Source organism: Oncorhynchus mykiss, chromosome 27 (assembly GCF_013265735.2).
Source record: "Oncorhynchus mykiss isolate Arlee chromosome 27, USDA_OmykA_1.1, whole genome shotgun sequence".
Classification (NCBI taxonomy): domain Eukaryota; kingdom Metazoa; phylum Chordata; class Actinopteri; order Salmoniformes; family Salmonidae; genus Oncorhynchus; species Oncorhynchus mykiss.
This window is the reverse complement of record NC_048591.1, coordinates 5,957,006-5,975,425: the sequence shown is the minus strand read 5'-3', so window position 1 is coordinate 5,975,425 and position 18,420 is coordinate 5,957,006. Positions and strand designations below refer to the sequence as shown.

General features: G+C 43.1%; 1 pseudogene; it reads right to left on the bottom strand.

The window, feature by feature from the left end:
* LOC110507400 overlaps window positions 1-15,429 on the bottom strand; it is a 33,187-nt pseudogene extending 17,758 nt beyond the window's left edge.
* Window positions 15,430-18,420: the final 2,991 nt, after the last annotated feature.

The window sequence follows — 18,420 nt, the reverse complement described above, 5'->3', positions numbered from 1 at the left end:
GGGCTTGAAACACTGCGGGAGCGTTGGTCAGTCTGAACAGCATAACCAGGTACTTTTAGAGGCTCGAATGCCGAGGAGAGGAGTGGTAGAGGGTAATGATTTTTTTACTATGATGTCATTGAGGCCCCGGTAGTCGATACACGGACGCAGGGTTTTGTCTGTTTATTCCACAAAGAAGAACCGTGCGTCGGCAGGGGATTCAGAAGGATGAATGCTCCCTGCAGCTAGAGAGTCCTCAATGTAGTCCTCCATGGCCTTGGTCTCTGGGCCAGACAGAGAATAAAGCCACCCCTGAGGCGGTGTGGTGCCCCGGAGCAGATCAATGGCGCAATTTTCGGGACGATGCGGCGGAAGGGATGTGGCGCGAGCCTTGTTGAATACCTCTCAGAGGTTCTGGTACTCTGCGGGATTGGCGGAGAGATCCGAAGGCTTTTCCCAAGCCCACAGGAGGATGTCTCGGGGCAGGCTGTGCCGCCTTAACACAATGTGCGTGGCAGAACGGGCTCCAACACAGGATAGAACCAGTAGCCCAGTCAAAACCACAGGAACACGAGGAGATTTAAATGAGTAGAAACTGCAAACAGGCACAAGGACATCCAGTGCATCTAGCCACAAGAGATTACAACCTTGTGACAGTTGTCACTGAATTGGATGCAGCTGAGAAGAATCATTAGTGAATTTAGTGGAAACCCATTTGTAACAAGCATGGTAAGAAGCATTTGTTACACCTCTGTAATTACAGACTGCAATTACCACTAGTACAACTATGAGATTACAATTAACTACAATACTTGTTACAATGTAATTACACATGTAATTAAACTGTAATAATGACCCATTAAAATGTAGTGTTACTGTAAACGCAAACAATTATGTGAGCAAAGTGCAAAGATTTTCTATCCAAAATATAAAAGTGGATTATTTTCTGATGACTTTAGCTTGGTGAAGCACAGTATGATACATACCGTGTCAGTGTCTGTGATGGCGTAGGCATGGCCCTTCACCAGTCCCTCTGCAGTCACTGTGCCTATCTCACGATAGTTACTAGCCTGTGGAGATACACAGCACATAGAGAGCAACTCACCACAGGTGCTGCATACACAGTAAGAATCACACTTGCCATCACAGTAGCTATTGACGAAGGAGAGGTGTGAGGAAGGTACAGTGGGGCAAAAAAGTATTTAGTCAGCCACCAATTGTGCAAGTTCTCCCACTTAAAAAGATGAGGCCTGTAATTTTCATCATAGGTACACTTCAACTATGACAGACAAAATGAGAAGAAAAATCCTGAAAATCACATTGTAGGATTTTTAATGAATTTATTTGCAAATGATGGTGGAAAATAAGTATTTGGTCAATAACAAAAGTTTCTCAATACTTTGTTATATACCCTTTGTTGGCAATGACAGAGGTCAAACGTTTTCTGTAAGTCTTCACAAGGTTTTCACACACTGTTGCTGGTATTTTGGCCCATTCCTCCATGCAGAGCTCCTCTAGAGCAGTGATGTTTTGGGGCTGTTGCTGGGCAACACAAACTTTCAACTCCCTCCAAAGATTTTCTATGGGGTTGAGATCTGGAGACTGGCTAGGCCACTCCAGGACCTTGAAATGCTTCAAGGCCCCAAAGCATGATGTTTCCACCCCATGCTTCACAGTAGGTATGGTGTTCTTTGGATGCAACTCAGCATTCTTTGTCCTCCAAACACGACAAGTTGAGTTTTTACCCAAAAATCCCAATCTTCTTCTGGATCATCCAAATGCTCTCTAGCAAACTTCAGACGGGCCTGGACATGTACTGGCTTAAGCAGGGGGACACGTCTGGCACTGCAGGATTTGAGTCCCTGGTGGCGTAGTGTGTTACTGATGGTAGGCTTTGTTACTTTAGTCCCAGCTCTCTGCAGGTCATTCACTAGGTACCCCCGTGTGGTTCTGCGATTTTTGCTCACCGTTCTTGTGATCATTTTGACCCCACGGGGTGAGATCTTGCCTGGAGCCCCAGATCGAGGGAGATTATCAGTGGTCTTGTATGTCTTCCATTTCCTAATAATTGCTCCCACAGTTGATTTCTTCAAACCAAGCTGCTTACCTATTGCAGATTCAGTCTTCCCAGCCTGGTGCTGGTCTACAATTTTGTTTCTGGTGTCCTTTGACAGCTCTTTGGTCTTGGCCATAGTGGAGTTTGAAGTGTGACTGTTTGAGGTTGTGGACAGGTGTCTTTTATACTGATAACAAGTTCAAACAGGTGCCATTAATACAGGTAATGAGTGGAGGACAGAGGAGCCTCTTAAAGAAGAAGTTACAGGTCTGTGAGAGACAGAAATATTGCTTGTTTGTAGGTGACCAAATACTTATTTTCCACCATAATTTGCAAATAAATTCATTAAAAATCCTACAATGTGATTTTCTGGATTTTTTTTCTCATTTTGTCTGTCATAGTTGAAGTGTACCTATGATGAAAATGATAGGCCTCATCTTTTTAAGTGGGAGAACTTGCACAATTGGTGGCTGACTAAATACTTTTTTTGCCCCACTGTATGTAGCTATGTTGGTACAGCATTCATCATAAAGTCTATAAGTCATACATGTGCCATGGGTGTGTGTGTGATTTGTCTGTGAGCGTGTGAATGCGTTCTTCGCTATGTGTGTGTGCATGCGTTCTTGTGTGTATGTGTGTGTCTGTGTACCTGTATGAAGCAGCTGAGCAGGCTGCCACGGGACAGGGCAGCGGAGAGGGCTTTCCACATGACCCTTGGGGTGCGTGAGGAGACAGGGAGGGAGTAGGCTATGCCGCCTGTGAAGTCCTCCATTGCCTCAGAGATATTACCTCCCTTCAGACTGCCATACGACCCGATCAGCCTGTGGTGTGGTAGAAGGTTTGAGGAATGAGGGAGGTGATATTTTCACACACAGCCAGACACACAAACACTAAAATGATGTAAGACATTGCAAGGATGCATGCACGCACACATACATAAACACACACACACACAGACAGACGCATATGCTGGTGACTGACTTGGCATAGGCTTTCTCCACCAGGGCGCTCCAGTACTCGTTGCGGGTACAGGAGTAGCTGAAGAGCAGGCGGCCCTCGCGTACAGGTAGCCTGTCATCTACTACCACCTCCACCCACTCACCATACTGCCAGAACTACACGGGGGGGGGGGGGGGGTTATGGATGGAGAGGGAGGTCGGTAGGAAGGGAGGGAGAGGGAGGCATAATGAGGGTGGACAAAGAGGGAGGGAGGGAGGAAGGAAGGATGAGGCATAAGGAGGAGGATGTAGGGAGAGAGCGAGGGAGGGAGGAGGGAAAACAGAAAGAGGGGAAGGAGAGATGGGACATTAAGAAGTGTAATATACTGTGGGTCTCAGAGTCATGGCTGAACAAGGACACATCTAGCTACGTTTTTCTATGTATCGGCAGGACAGAACAGCAGAGTCCAGTATGATCGGTGGGGTGTCTCTTTCTTTTACAGGATTTAAAATAAGAATTGCCCCCTTTTTCTCCCCAATTTTCGTGATTACTGTCTTGTCTCATCGCTGCAACTCTCCAATGGGCTCGGGAGAGGCAAAGGTAAAGTCATATGTCCTACGAAACATGACCCGCCACACCACACTTCTTAACACAAGCCCGCTTAACCCGAAAGCCAGCCACACCAAATGTGTCGGAGGAAACACGATGAGCCAAGTAAAGCCCAATTGTGCGTCGCCGGTGACTGAGGTGGTATACTCCTCAGGAGGCTGAAAAGATTTGGCATGGGCCCTCAGATTCTCAAAAAGTTCTACACCTGCACCATTGAGAGCATCTTGACTAGCTGCATCACTGCTTGGTACGGCAACTGCTCGGCATCTGACCGCAAGGCACTGTAGCCAAACTCCCTGCCATCCAGGACCTCTATACCAGGCGGTGTCAGAGGAAATCCCTAAAAAGACTACAGCCACCCAGTCATAGACTGTCCTCTCTGCTACCGCATGGAGAGCGGTGAACAGATAATAAAATGTCTACCCGGACAATTTACATGGATTTATTATTAATTGTTTTGCAATAACTCCCTTGCACTGGCTCTATGCACACTCACTATACTCTACCCACACACTCATACATACTACACTGACACACACACACACACACACACACGCAGCTGCTACTCTGTTTATTATATATCCTAGTCACTTTTACCCTTACCCACATGAACATACTGTATTACCTCAACTACCCCCTGCATATTGGCTCGGTACTGGTACTCGTCTATAGCCTCGTTAATATTTTTATTGTATTACTATTTTCTGTGTTACTATTTCCTGATTGCCTAGTCAATTAACCCTACCCACATGTACATACTGTATTACCTCAACTAAACTACAGTACCTCATACCCCCCTGCACATTGACTTGGTACTGGTACCCCTTGTATATAGCCTTGTTATTGTGTTACTATTTCAATTTTTTGTTGTTTAAATATTTATCTTATATTTGGGCTAGTAAGTAAGCATTTCACTGGAAAGTCTACACCTGTTGTATTCGGTGCATGTGACCAATAAAATGTTATTTGGGGGAGGGAGAGAGAGAGAGAAAGAGAGAGAGACTGAGGTCTAGATTAAAGGCTCATGGCTATAAGGGGATCAGCTGGAGATAAACACTGGGCTGTGTGTGTATACGTGTGTGCATACGTGTGTCCCAGGGTAGTAGCTACCTACAAGTCTGTACTACACTTCCAACATAACCCCTCCGGGTCTACTCATATGTATCCCCCCCTTCCTTCTGTCCAAGTCCTGCCACACATACTTCACCAGAGAAAACCACTAAGCCATAACTCACGATCTCGATGAGGTTTTAATGTCTTTGGTCGACCAACATTATTACTACATGATTATGAGTTTGGAATCCAGATAACATCTCTTTTTAATTAAACAAACCAAGTAACAGATTTAGTCATCAATATTTTTTACCTGGACATTTTTAATGATCATACAGCCCCAAAAGCAATCACTCTGGATTTTTAATTGCCTATAGGATGGCGTTTTATTTCTCAGAATCCATGTAACATATACTGAGCGTACAAAACATTAGGAACACCTTCCTAATATTGAGTTGCACCCCCTCTTGCCCTCGGAACAGCCTCAATTCGCCGGGGCGTGGACTCCACAAGGTGTAAAAAGCGTTCCACAGGGATTATGGCACGTGTTGACTCCAATGATTCCCACAGTTGTGTCAAGTTGGCTAGATTCCCGTTGGGTGGTGGACCAAAAAAAAAATCATGTAAAAAAAATCTGGCTACACGTTAAACCGTTGAGCGTGAAAAACACAGCAGCGTTGCAGTTCTTGACACACTCAAACCGGTGTACCTGGCACCTACTACCATTTCCCATTCAAAGGCACTTCAATCTTTTGTCTGGCCCATTCACCCTCATAATGGCACACATGCACTATCCATGTCTCAATTGACTCAAGGCTTAAAGATCCTTGTTTAACCCGTCTCCTCCCCTTCATCTTCACTGACTGGATGTAAGCGAATTCAACAAGTGACATCAATAAGGGATCATGGCATTCACCTGGTCAGTCTATGCCATGGAAAGAGCATGTTTTCCTAATGTTTTGTACACTCAGTGTATTATATTAGGAGTAATTCTTCATCAATCATTCACTTCAAAGTGCTGCTATGAAATAAGACATATCTGTGGGAGCTGTCGGAGTCTTGTTGACACTGATAACACACCGCCTTTGCCTGACAAACACAGTCAGTTTGGCCAGTGACCAATGTTATGGGATTATCATACCAAATTGATATTGCAAGCATTCATCAGATACACGTTTGGACGTACCATCTACTCCAACAGAGGAAAATACAATAACATATAGTCCCCTAACCAGGACCCAGTGTACATGGGTGGCCAACGTTGCAGGGCATTGGAAAAAGACACACCAAACCCTAGCTCAATTTTAGCCTCATCTGACCAGAGTACCTTCTTCCATATGTTTGGGGAGTCTCCCACGCCTTTTGACAAGCATCATTATTTTCTTTATTCAATGGCTTTTTTTCTGGCCACTCTTCCGTAAAGCCCAGCTCTGTGGAGTGTACGGCTTAAAGTGGTCCTATGGGCAGATACTCCAATCTCTGCTGTGGAGCTTTGCAGCTCCTTCAGGGTTATCTTTGGTCTCTTTGTTGCCTCTCTGATTAGTGCCTTCCTTGCCTGGTCCCTGAGTTTTGGTGGGCGGCCCTCTCTTGGCAGGTTTGTTGTGGTGCCATATCCTTTCCATTTTTTTAATAATGGATTTAATGGTGTTCTGTGTGATGTTCAAAGTTTCTGATATTTTATTATAACCCTACCCTGATCTGTACTTCTCTACAACTTTGTCCCTAACCTGTTTGGAGAGCTCCTTGGTCTTCATGATGCCCCTTGCTTAGTGGTGGTGCAGACTCTAGGGCTTTTCAGAACAGGTGTATGTATAAACACTGAGATCATGAGACAGATCATGTGACACTTAGATTGCACACAGGTGGACTTTATTTAACTAATTATGTGACTTCCTAAGGTAATTGGTTGCACCAGATCTTATTTAGGGGCTTCATAGCAAAGGGGGTGAATACATATGCACCACTACTTCTCCATTTAGAATTTTTTTAAACAAGTCAGTTTTTTTCCATTTCACTTCACCAATTTGGACTATTTTGTGTATGTCCATTACATGAAATCCAAATAAAGTACATTCAAATTACAGGTTGTAATGCAACAAAATAGGAAAAACGCCAAAGGGGATGAATACTTTTGTAAGACACTGTATATCTCTATGATGCTTGGGAATACTTAGGAACAGATTTCAAAAACTTTTCAAAAGTTTGAGCTGATTTGCAGGATTTTTTATAGTCTTATGTCCAACTATTAAAAAAACACATCACCCACTGGCCAAATTCGGTCCACGGGACGGACGCCAGTTTGGAGCCAGTTGGGGAACCCTGATCCACCTCCTCCCATAACACACACTCTCTGTCATACACACGCTGACACAGTCCTCTGTTCTCTCATTCCCTTTGTTCCCTTGAGAACTCCTTAATTCCACCTCTCCATCTCTACTACTATTTTCAGTCCTACCTTTGCTTCTCTCACTCTTTTACAAGACATGCTACTCTGATAAGATAGTAAGGAACATTCTCAATGCATTCACAAAAAGTGAGTATGCAGAACACATGTACACTGCAAGCTCATGAACCCTCCCCACGTCTTACCATGAAGTGGAAGATGCCAGCATAGGATTCTGTCAGGCTCTGATTAGGTGGTACCACTTTGACAAAGAGATTGGAGTGCATGGTAAGGCAGGACAGGGCAGCCAGAAGCCAACAGTCACCTATTAGAAAAAGAAAGAGGCAATATGCATGTTAACTATTGTTATGATATGGGGTTTAGGTTAGTTTTAGCAAACAGTTAGGCAACACACTACCAGGTTGTCACTTCCACACTCCATCCCCAGGCAGCAGGACCAACCAGGTCAAGGGCATTGCTCTGCCAGGAAGCCTTTATAAGCACATCAACTGCAGGCAATTATGGTGATCGGCAGCTGGCAGAGCCTGAGTTACTGATAAATCAGGGAATCCGATTTTGCGTGTCCATTTAAATCCTTGGTAAATAGACTTCGTAATGGCCTGTCAGCTTGAAAGGTTTTAGGGTCATCAACAACAACACCATGATGAACCATGTTAAGTTTGGCATTGACATCTTAAAATACACTGAGTGTACCAACATTAGGAACACCTTCCTAATATTGAGATGCACCCCCTTTTGCCTGTAGATCCCCCCCCCCCCCCCCCCCCCCCCCCCCTCACTCCCTACTTTTCCCATCGGGGATGGCAGTGTCTGGAATCATTCTATCCTCTCTGTGAGCTTGTCCAGGATTGGTTGTATTTAGAGTTGGTTGTATCTAAATGACAATTTGATATATGCCTGTTGATATGGAGGATGGGTTTATGGTTTCGGGGTTTGAGTAAGGAGACAAAGCTGAACGATTTATTATGTCTATGCTGTCTTATCCTGTGTGTGTCTTTGCTATAAAGGACCTCATTTGAAATGTGGAAGGGGCTCTCAGAGAATTCATTGATAGACACTGAATCGATCTGAGAGTCACAGGTTTGTGATAGAGCTCATATAATTAAAGATGGACTTTGATAACTAACTCTGACTTGTGTTGTGGTTTGCTCCCATGATTTGGTAAATAGAGGAAATTTCCACGACAGTCATCCGGGTTTGGCCGGTGTAGGCCGTCATTGTAAATAAGAATTTGTTCTTAACTGACTTGCCTAGTTAAATAAAGGTTAAATAAAATTTAAAAAAAATGGTGATGCTGAAAATGGCTCCATTTACCCATCTCTCCCCCACTTTTAATTTCTAATAATTTCCTGAGGATTGAGGAAACTGTAGATGATCCACCCCCCCCCCCCCCCCACACACACACCTCTCTAACAGTAAACAGCTGCCCTGTGTGTCCATGTAGAGGAAAGAAAGAGGATCTCTCAACCCCATTCCCAGGAGAATAGGTTTGGAGAAGTGAGGGCAATCTGGTTATACAGGAAAACTGTGAGTTGGAGTTGATTGTCTACTGTTACTGAAATGATACTCCATCCTATGATGTTTAAAACAGCACACACTTACCCAGCTGGCCCTGGCAGATATCGGTGGTACAAGTCGTGTCCTCCACAAACACAGCATTGGCCCTGATCTCCTGCAGAGAGAGAGAGAGAGAGACAAGGGACAGAGTTCAAGACTACAGTTTACCCCACAGCACATATTGCCGTTGAGTCTGAGGGAATCTGAAACCAATACAACACTAATTTCTGTAATAACAGTTGACTGGATGATGACAAGGCAATGTTAATGATGTAAACTGCCTCACACAAGTCTCATGGCTTCTCCAGTTGTTATCTCGTCATTCCATCTCTGTTCTGCTGTTAGAGATATCCTGTCCAGCTGTTTGGCTCAGACTCAGAGTGTGGTCTGTAAGTTCTCTTTCTTTTCTCTCAACATGCTCTGTCCGTTCTGTCAGTTCCATCTTCTCTCTGAACATGCTCCATCAGATCGATCTATCTTTCTCAAAACTAGACCTCACCTGACAGTGAGCCGTGTTGCCATGTTCGCGGTTTTCTAGCAAATTGGGCTACTTTGAAAACTATGTCGTGGGTGAAAATGTCACGGGTTGCAGGTTTTTGGGCTATTCTAAATACCTTACGAAAAAAGATTGCGGTCAGCGTGCAGTATAACTTCAGTATGCTACAAACACTGTGCTGTATAACTGCAGTATGCTGCAAATACTACGTCCAAAATAACGTTTGACTGCAGTAACTTTGCAGTTTAGAGTGCGGTATAAAGGCAGGACACTGCAGTTATTCTACAATTACTGCGTCCAAAATACCACAGTCGACTGCAGTTCCAAAAAACATTTTTTTGTAAGGGCTGCGATCGCACTTTTATTTTATTTTAAATTAGCTATTAATTTCGCTGTCAGGCAGTGAGGCTGTTGCTGAGTGAGTGAGTGGTGGCATGGAGGGAGCTTCATATACAGTCATTGGAAGGGAGGGGCAGGCCGGAGGGGTGTATATGTAGTACTGTTGAGCAGCTGAGTCACGTCAGTGAGAGAACGCACATCGTGGCAGCTGTTGTGAAACTTAACAAAGAACAGCACTAGATAACTACATACTTCTCCCTCAAAAGTATTATTGGTCTCATTCTTTGCAACCTAACCACCCCCAGCCATACCAATCATTACAGCCAACACAGCAAGGGAGAGAAACTGATCATTAATAATCCAACTGTTTCAGAGAGAGGGAGAGAGAGTCGAACAATGTGCTTTCCCTCTGGTTATGTAGCTAGCTAGCTAACATTGGCCAGAAAGCTGAAGTCAGATGAGAAGGCGATGCACAGAGGCACAGAAGTGAGGCCAGAGGAACAGATTTCACACGCTAGTTTACTGGCTAGACACGATTCAACTGTCTGAATGCCAGGTAAATTGGGCAAAATATGGGAGAAAATATTGCAAAGACTGGGAAAGAGAACAGGTATAACGGAATGGATTAAGTGCATCCCAGGAGATGACAGAAAAGCTTACTGTAGGCATTGCAAATCAGAAATGTGAGTCCACGACGCCGATCTTATTTCTCATGCACAAACGGAGAAACAAGAGAAATGCTGCTCCATTTAAAAAAAATGACACAGGAACTATAATGAACAAACATAGAAACTCAACAATTTCAAACATTTTACTGAGTTACAGTTCATATAATTAAATCATGCAAGTAAATAAATCCATTAGGCTTTAATAATCTATGGATTTCACTACTGACAGGGGCGCGCCTGAAGTGGGCCTGAAGGGGATAGGCCCTCACACTTGGGAGCAAGGCCCACCTACTTATTACAGACAGAATGTCCTCCTCAGTTTAATCAGCGGTCCAAGTGGCTGGTCTCAGATGATGAAGAAGCCAGATGTGGAGGTCCTGGACTGTTGTGGTAACACGTGGTCTGCAGTTGCCAGGTCGGTTGGACGTACTGCCAAATTCTCTAAAACAACATTGGAGACAGCTAATGATAGAGAAATTAACATTCAAATCCCTGGCAACAGCTCTGGTGGATGTTCCTGCAGTCAGCATGCCAATTGCACGCTCCCTCAAAACTTGAGACATCTGTGGTATTGTGTTGTGTGACAAAACGGCACATTTTAGAGTGTCCTTTTATTGTCCCCAACACAAGGTGCACCTATGTAATGATCACACTGTTTAATCAGCTTCTTGATATGCCACACCTGTCATGTGGATGGATTATCTTGGCAAAGAAGAAATGCTCACCAACAGGGATATAAACAAATTTGTCCAGAAAATTAGAGAAATAAGCTTTTTGTGCGTATGAACAATTTCTGGGATCTATTATTTCACCTCGTGAAACATGGGACCAACACTTTACATTTATATATTTTTGTTCAGTATATATTTGTAAAAGAAAATAACACAGTTAAACGATCAGAGTTACAGATGGCTGCAGATATTGCATGCCACTCCAGCATTGCAACTGTAGATCACCTGAGATGTGTTGTTGAAGACATTGCAAAGATAGGAATCAATATCCACAGAACAAAATGCACAGTGCTCATAAATGCAGCTATAGGGCCTGCAGTGCATGGATAACTAATAAAGGACATTGGGAATGAATCTTACTTGTTAATTATTGATGAATGTACTGATGTCACAGCCAAGAGGCAACGGTGTGGGGTGATAAGATACCACAGCAAGAAACTTTCTTAAATCATAAGCACATTTGGAGGAATTATCAACATTCCAGCTGGTGATTCACTGACCACTGCCCTGTTCAAGTTTCTTGATGGCAATAAATTGCCCATTGACAACTGCGTCGGTCTAGCCACAGATGGCTGCATTACAATGTGTGGCGAAAACAATTCCACCCTGACAAAAATTCAAGCAACTATTCCGAATATTGTCTACATTAAATGTGTCAATCCCTGCAATTCTGTGCCTCCAAAGCAGTGAATGTTCTTCCACGAAATGTTGAATATACAGTGCATTCGGAGAGTATTCAGACCCCTTGACCTTTTCCACATTTTTTTTTTTAAATCTTCGTGGGCTATACTCGGCCTTGTCTCAGGGTAGTAGGTTGGTGGTTGAAGATATCCCTCTAGTGGTGTGGGGGCTGTGCTTTGGCAAAGTGGGTGGTGTCGTGTCTTTGGCATCATTAAAGTGAAGACTTATTTTATCAAATCAATTCTCTGTAATTATTATTACGTGATTAAACTAATCATGTAAATGTAATTAACTAGGAAGTCAGGGCACCAAGGAAAATCTTCAGATTATAAAGTTATAATTTTACTAATATAACTCTTCAGATATTTTAATATCTGATCAATTAGACTTCTAATGAATGAATTATTCTTTACCTCACGTTAGTCTCATTCCAAACGTCGTAAATTGTTGGTTATCTGCACGAACTCAGCCTATGAATCATCCATGCATCAATTGTCTTAATCATTTATTTACTAACTAAATAATCACAGAAATGCATAAACAAACAAACAATAGATATGGTTACAAGGAAATGATAGCAGAGGTTCCCTAGTGGGCTAAGCCGATATGACGGCTTGGTAGACAAAGGGAAGTGGGTGTGGACTGAGAAGGGCGGGAAAGACAAAAAGCAGTCACTACACAGTTGATAATTATATCAACTGAAATTCTAATCCTTTGCGCGTGAACGCTCACTCATTCGGGAATAATTGCAATCAATACTTACGCTCAGTGTGTCGTCGTGATCTCTGTTGGAATCGTCCGTCTTTCTGTTGGAAAGTTCATCCGTGCGTCTCTCTCTTTCTGAAGTCTTTTGTGGTTAGAATGGGCACTTCAGAGTACCATTCAGAAATGTTCTTATAGAATAGATGTTTCGGTGGTTGTCAGTCTTCGCATCCCAGGTTAACAATTTGTAGCTGTAGACTAGTAATTAGTATCTAAGATTTGCTCTTATTCTGTCGGGATCAATAGGCACCTGTATAAACATAGTTATGGTAATGTGGCTGTATTGTCTTTCATGAGGTCACAAACATGAAATAAAATATACCGGGTCATAGCTGGCTTCTCCACCGACCGTTTACACATTCTCCAAAACATGGATATTGTTCAGTTCTCAAGTTCTGTGATGTAGAAGAAATCCCTTTGTTCTACTGTGAAACTCTCTCTCTATACCGCATGGCCAGGAGGAGAGAGTCTCCTCCAGGAATTTACGACCTGAGATAACAGAATCTGGGTGTAGGAGGGAGAAAGAGGGGAATGCCACGCTTTATACCCAGAAAGGGCCATGTCATGACAGTGGGGTTATATCCTGCCTGTTTGGCCCTGTCTGGGGGTATCGTCGGACAGGGCCACAGTGTCTCCCGACTGCTCCTGTCTCAGCCTCCAGTATTTATGCTGCAATAGTTTGTGTGTCGGGGGGCTAGGGTCAGTCTGTTATCTTGAGTATTTCTCCTGTCTCATCCGGTGTCCTGTGTGAATTTAAGTATGCCCCCTCTAATTCTCTCTCTTATCTCTCTTCTCTCGAAGGACCTGAGCCCTAGAACCATGCCTCAGGAATACCTGGCCTGATGACTCCTTGCTGTCCCCAGTGCCTTCTCCCAGATGGCATTGATAAAAAATAAAAATACAAAAAAACAAGCTGAGAAACAGAATGCAGGAAAGGTGTCGAGCTGAGAAACAGAATGCAGGAAAGATGTCTTGAGAACATCATGAGAGTTCTGAGCCCACATGCAAAGGAACGTCAGCAAGGATGCTCTCATTGTTCACCGCTGACATCTACTCAGCACAACAGGCTGAGGTAAAATGGGGACAACCCTCTTCTCTAAAAGAAGAGAGGAAACAGACTGTAAATAGTTACATTTGATGTGAATAGTTTGGATCGGTGGAACAAAAAAGAACAGACAGAGTGGCAGTTCACAGCAGGAGGAGAGCGCTCTGGATACGGGCAGGGAGTTTGCTGAACACAAGAAAAAAAGCAGGGTGAGCAACTTTTCTAAGAGTTATTTGTGAGTCTACACAGAGAGACGCTTCCTTCAGTCATCTGTCTGTAAAGTCTCATTGCCCCTGTTTCTCAAACTCATCCCTCATTATCGCTCTGTCTGTTGTTCTACTCTCTGTAGAGCAACATATGGGGAATTCCAGCAGCAACTTGTATGGGGATCACCCCATCCTCCATGGAGGGCTACTATCAAACCAGCACTGCTGTTTTGGTGAGTACTTATCTCTAAATCCATGACAGACTATCAAATTATAGTAGTGATAGATTGATTAATAGTAGAATACACTATCTTGATGTACTTGGACTCCTGATGGATCTCCTCTCTCTTTTCTTTCCATCGTGCTCCAGAGAGAGGATGGATGACTGGGACATCAGGCTGCAACCACACATTAATTGACATTTATTATGAAATAAAATAACTGTTGGGGCTTTTAGATTTGTATACTCCCGTTTAAAGGAATGATTATTTTAGAGCAATGTGACTTATATTAACCCTATTACACAATGATTAACATTGTGTTAATACCATTTCAGAAGAATTTTTTTCTCCAGAAAACACATACCTCTTTATCATTCACTATGAATCACTTCTATAGTTCAGATTAAATCATTAAATCATTTGGTGTGATGAACCAATAACAAAGGGAGAAAGGCAAAGAACAAGGTAAACCAAATTGACCATAAGTATTTAGATTGTCATTATGAAGACACCTATTGGATAGATGTGAGAACTCCTCTCTTGCTGCTGGAAAACACATTTGGGCTATTTTTCAGCCCTTGTGGGTGGGTTTTGAGTGGTAATTGGACTAGAAATGTTTGCTTAACCTGGCAACACAGACAGTGAGTCAGTTCAGGTGTAACCTACATCTGTCCAAGAGCAACACCCAACTTTGAACTACCTAGACTTACTCATATCCTCAAACGCAATTCATAGTGTCAACATAAAAAAGTATAACATAGGCTACAGATATCCATAAAATGAGCATGACTATCACGAGTAAAAAGCTGGACTATTGCAATGTAGAAGTACGTTTTTGAGCGTGACTATATGACTGGCTATCATGTAAACGCCGATAGGACGGTAGCCTACCTTGGGTCGCAGCCACTTGATCTCCTTTTTGGGGTCTGGGTCGGTAGGCATACCGATGGAGCTCTGGTCCGGGGTGAAGGTTGGGTCAGAGAACAGCGAACCGGATTTAACGCACGCATCTAGGAGAGCTACATAGTCCTGGCCCCCAAATTTTACCGGGTTGGCAATGGATCCAGGTGTGACCTGCTGAGACTCCATTTTCAATGCTAAAATTGAGATGAATTTGAAAATAATAGGCCTAGCAAATAAAGTCAGATTGAACCAACATTCCTATCTCGATTTGTTCGTCGTAGCTCCGTTTTGGGGAATTGTGCAACAAACAAATCCAGTTCTTAAATACACACATAGGCTTACCCACCCACTTACTCGAACCATCTGGGAGAGGTATGCAGAGCCTCCGGGAAGTTAGTCAGCTGGAGTTGGGGTAATGACATGGTACCAGGATCTTACTTAGAACTCTATTGTTTATCGTCCATTTGCATCATTTTCCGTGGTTAGTTAATCCCATGTCGATTAAATGTGTGATGGCCTACAACCGCTGTTTATTAAAACGTCAAGGTCTTGCTTTCTCACGCACACATTTTCCTCTTCTTCCTTTAAAAACACATTATTTCACAATTCTTCTTCCACACATTGCCTGTATTTAGTTACAACGGTCCTCTCCATCAAGCCAGTCATGTGGGGTCTCTGATGTGAGCGCCTCTTCGCAGTGCCCGACTGCAATCGATAGTAGGCTACTAAATGTTGTCACTATAGAGGGCAGTCTGTCTCTACTAGATGGGCGAAAGGGAAGTGGAGTTGAGGCCTATACAATTTTGAAGCACTACAAATGCCAAGAGACAACAAAGCAGGAAAAGTGATATAATCCGCAAATGTTACTAGCCTAAAATGGAAAAGGAGAGATATATGGGGGGGGGGGGTGAATGAATGAAGCAGGTGATAGGGGGCTTAGTGGGACATTTTAGGAGGAAGGAACTGTAGGAAAATGGGGAGGATGAAATGAGAAGAGGAATACATTTGGTACGGGTAAAATAACAGTTCAAATTTGGTTCAAATTCAGATGTTCAATTTCAGATGACTCAACACAGTGCAATACCTGTAAATCTATCTCGCTGGGTTGAACATATACAGACCCTGTGTTGCATTTGCTTTTTTAGTGGAAAGAGAAACAGAGAGGAGTACCTGTGTATTATGTCTGCTGGGCCCAGCCTGGGCTAGACCACTGCTGTCACACTAACTCACCCCATACATAAAACTCAAGTCAGCTGAACCAGAATAGGCTCTATGCATTATACTGCCTCCCACACTCTATTTTACTTCCTACCGGGTTGCTGACTTGTTTTTATCATTAGCTTACTCGTTATAACTGTCGCCGATGCATTTCTGACTGAAATAGTACGCAATGACTACGTTTAAATTACAGCCCAACGAAGGAGGTGCTAATGAACAGTGTCTCAAAATATAATGGTATTATGAGCCTCCATAGTTTCCCTGTCGATGTAGAACTCAGAAAAAGGTGGTTGGTGGCAGTATGCTGTGACAAATTTATGGTCACCAAACACAGGTGTGTAGTACAATTCGTCAAGAGTGACTTTGTTGAGGGAAAAATTAGGGGGGGGGCACAATACCTAAAAAGAGGTGTTGTTCCTACACTCTTCTCGTGGAACTGGCACCTTCAAAAGAGACCTGGTGTTTGGGAAAGAAGACTGAAACCTCCTGCCCCGCCGACTGAGGAGGATGAAGTACAAGGTGCGCTGCCTATGGACTGTGCCGTCTCTTGATCCGGTCCAGACACATGATTATTGTGCAGCCCCTAAATCCACAGCCCTGGACATGGCCCTAATGGAAAAGCATGAGCATGTAAGAGAAATTGAGGAGCTTCGAGCTGAGCTGAAGAAACTGTTCGCCTAACACGGCTTTGGTCTACAGCGATTTGCTGGTTCTGACGAGGATATACGTTTTTACACAAGGTACAGTAATGATTTATTATTATCCAACATTACTATTATTATTTACTATTATTATACCGAAGTCCATCTTACCTTTAAGAACATGTTCTTTATTATTTAGGGGTGGCAAGTAGTCTAGTGGTTAGAGTGTTGGGCCAGTACCCGGAAGGTTGCTGGATCATATCCCTGAACTGACAAGGTAAAAAATCTGTAATTCTGCCCCTGAACAAGGCAGTTAACCCACTGTTCCCTGGTAGGCTGTCATTGTAAACAATAATTTGTTCTTAACTGACTTGCCTATTTAAATAAAAGTAAAATAATAACAAATGTAAAACTAGACAAGCACATTGAATGTATATTGTGTTGACATTAGTTTTCAGTTAACCCCAAAAAATGCTCCCAGGTCATTGCTGCAAATAAGATTTGGGTCTTGTCCACTTCCCAGGATTTTTTAAAACAAATTCAATGCTGTGAATTACAGTACGAATTGCAGTAACAAGAAAAACAGGCTACAATAGCAGCTAGGTCATGTCTAGTGCTACTTGATGCTTAGAGAAGATGGGCAATAACAGTAATGAGCTTTTTTGGTATTCAAATACTCTGGGTCCGTCTTCAGATTTGCAAACTACACCCACCTGATGGCCTTCTGGCACTTGATTGAGCAGCAGAGACCAAGTTAATAAGAGTCACAAGCACCAATCCATCTGAAACAAGTGTTACTGGAAGAAAACCAGTAAGGGACTTCATTAAATACAGTACTTAGAGAATATTATTTGATCTTACTGTAATTGTTAAACATGGTTTACTGTTTGTTATGGACCGAAGGACTATATTGTACTAAAACGGTTTTCTTTATGTTCAGACACTGCCATCAAATCGACGAGTTCTTCTTGTTTATGACTCATCTGTCGCTGGGTCTGAAGCAGAAGGATTTGGCCCATCAGTTCAGCCTCCACCAATCGAAAGTGAGACGGATTATGATCTCTTGGGCCAACTTCCTCTACTGTCTGCTTGGATCAACACAGATATGGATCCCCAAAGAAACCATCAAAGCCCACCTGAGTTCAAGGACTATCCAGACCCCCAGGTAGTGATCGACTGCACTGAACACCGCTGCCAAACACCATCTTCCCTACTACTGCAGAGTGAGGTGTTTTCTTCCTACACTTGTGTCATCGTTGTATTCTGGATCTGTGAGTGACAAGGAGATCTTCCAGAAGTCTGGAATTATTTCCTTACTCACCCCTGACATGGCCATTAAAAATAAAATAAAATGTTATTGGTCGCATACAGTACACATGGTTAGCAGACATTAATGCGAGTGTAGTGAAATGCTTGTGCTTCTAGTTCTGACAGTGCAGAAATATCTAACAAGTAATCTAACCTAACAATTTGACAACAACTACCTTATACACACACGTGTAAAGGGATGAATAAGAATATGTACACATAAATATATGGATGAGCGATGGCCGTGTGGTGGATAAGGGCTTTTTCGTAGATGACATTGTTCCGTGCAAGGTCAACAGGACAGCCTTTCAAGACGCACACAGATGCCAGCGCATGAGGTTAGGGAGACCCAATCCATTGCCAGGCTGAGAGTGCATGTTGAAAGAATGAGCCGCAGAGTAAAGGAGCACAAGCTGTTTGACAGTCAACCCCCTGACCATCTCAGGCAGCATCAACCAATTATTTGCAGTGGCGTGCCTGTTGGTCAACTATCAAAACGGACCTTTGGCCAAGCCAGTGTAAATGTACATGTGTCTATTTGCTAGCAGCAAAATAATACATTTGTTTATCTATGACATGTGTCAAGCATTTGTGTTCCAGTGAA